Genomic DNA, 2,139 nt, shown 5'->3' on the forward strand with positions numbered 1-2,139 from the left:
CCACTCAACCAGGCCCAGCCAAGTTGACACAAAAACATAACCACCACAGTAGTCAAGCACTTAACCATTCGTGCCGCCCAGGGACTCCAAAACATGCCTAACTCCCCTGCAAAAAAGGGTGTGGGGACGGCTTCTGACTTCCTCTAACTTCACAAGGGAAGGAGGATCCAGACCAACAAGAGCAGCCCAAGGCTGATTCCTGAGGCGGTCGTCAGACATGCCTCTACCCTCCAACCTTTTTTTTTTTTAGCCAGTTCTGACACAACTGTCCCTCCCACAGCACTCTCTTCTTCTCCACTGGGTTCAATAGTTCATTGTAATGGCCACAGAAAACCACAGGAGTTTAAGGAAGTAACAGGTTATACAACTCAAGTTCAGGAACACTCAGGATACAGTACTTCCATCAGGACAGCCTCTGCTCAGCCGTGCCTGTAGGCGAGCCTCTCTTTGCCCCTCAACCCCTCGGCCCCTTAGCCTTGCCTCTGCTCTGCTCGGGGAAGTGTTAAAACAGGCTTATAGCTCTGCAGATAGGTGCCCAGAAAAGCACCCCACTCCACTAGCAAACCTCCTGCCTAAAGGCACTCAGCTTTCTCACTGTCTGAGTCAGGGAGCCCACTACCCTGTTTCACGCTGCTCTCTTGGTTCTGGTTCTGCTGCCTCTGCTGTCTCTGTCTCTCTGCCATCTCAGAGCAGGGTCTCAGGTTCAAGGATGTGCTCCACTACTGGTTCTTCTTTCTTGATGATAGTGAGATTTCCCCCTCCCCCCTTTCCACCCCGAGATGGCTCATTTTAAGCCTAGTGGGATGGCAAAACTGAAGAATGTCCACATTGGGATGCCATACACCTTATTTCCATGGTCCCACCCCCACAAGGGGGCCATGTATCTTAACTTACATTAGTAATCAAACCCAAAACCAAAACCCACTGCTGTCGAGTCATATCCGACTCATGGCGACCCCTCCTTGGGTTTCCGAGGCAGTATCACTACGGAAGTAGACTGCCCAACCTTCCTTCCGAGGAGTGGCTGGTGGATTTGAACCTCCAGCCTTCTGGTTAGCAGTCAGATGCCTTAGGTACTAGACTACCAGAGCTCCTTACATTAGTAACAAGCTACCTAATCCCTTTGGGGGGCCACAAGCACTTCACATTTGCATAGTCCCAGGCAGTCATCTGGTGTGAGTCACAAAGATCATGGCCAGAAGAGCTATATTAAGTCATGTACCGCACTGCACACCACCCCCCAGTAGAGATACAGAGTAAAAGTATAAAAATGGGGGGAGGGACCTAATTCCAATTTGAGTTAAAGGAACAATATAAGGGGACCAAGATATGAGGGAGGGAGTGTATAGGGTTCCAACTCTCTTATGAATGTCTCTTTAGCTGGGTACATGAGTGTTTATAATTTATTATTTATACTTTTGTGTATGCCTGAAATGTATCCTAATGAAAAACAACACTAAGGGAAACAATCTCGCAGTTTCTCAAAGTTAAAAGAGTTACCATTGTTGTTGTCAGGTGCCATGAGTAGGTTCCCCCTCATAATGACCCTGTGTGCCCTAGAATGAAACACTGCCCCGAGCCGCACCATTCTCCAGTTGTCGCCACACTTGAGCTCATTGCAACCACTATCAATCCCTCTCATTGAGGGCCTGCCCCTTTTTCGCTGACCCTCTACTTTACCAAGCATGATGTCCTTCTCCAGGGACTGGGCCCTTCTGACAACGTGATCAAAGTAAGAGAGAGAAAGTCTTGCCATTCACGCTTCTAAGGAACATTTAGGCTGTACTTCCTCCAAGACACATTTTGTTCCTTCTTCTGGTAATCCATGCTCCATTCAATATTCTTTACCAAAATCAAAATTCAAATGCATCAACTCTTCTGTGGTCTTCCTTATTCATTGTCCAGCTTTCACATGCATATGAGGCGATTAGAAATACCATGGCTTAGGTCAGTCACCTTAGTCTTCAAAGTGACATCTTTGTTTTTAAAACTTTAAAGAGTTGTTTTGTTTTGTTTTGTTTTAAATTGTGATTTGGGTGAAAGTTTACAGAGCAAATTCACTTTCCATACAGCAGTTCATACACATTGTTTCATGACATTGACTACAATTTACCCCAATGCAACAGCTCCCCTCCCACT

The sequence above is a fragment of the Orycteropus afer genome, unplaced genomic scaffold (genome assembly GCF_000298275.1).
Source record: "Orycteropus afer afer isolate SDZICR_OR568_19922 unplaced genomic scaffold, OryAfe1.0 scaffold00136, whole genome shotgun sequence".
Classification (NCBI taxonomy): Eukaryota; Metazoa; Chordata; class Mammalia; order Tubulidentata; family Orycteropodidae; genus Orycteropus; species Orycteropus afer.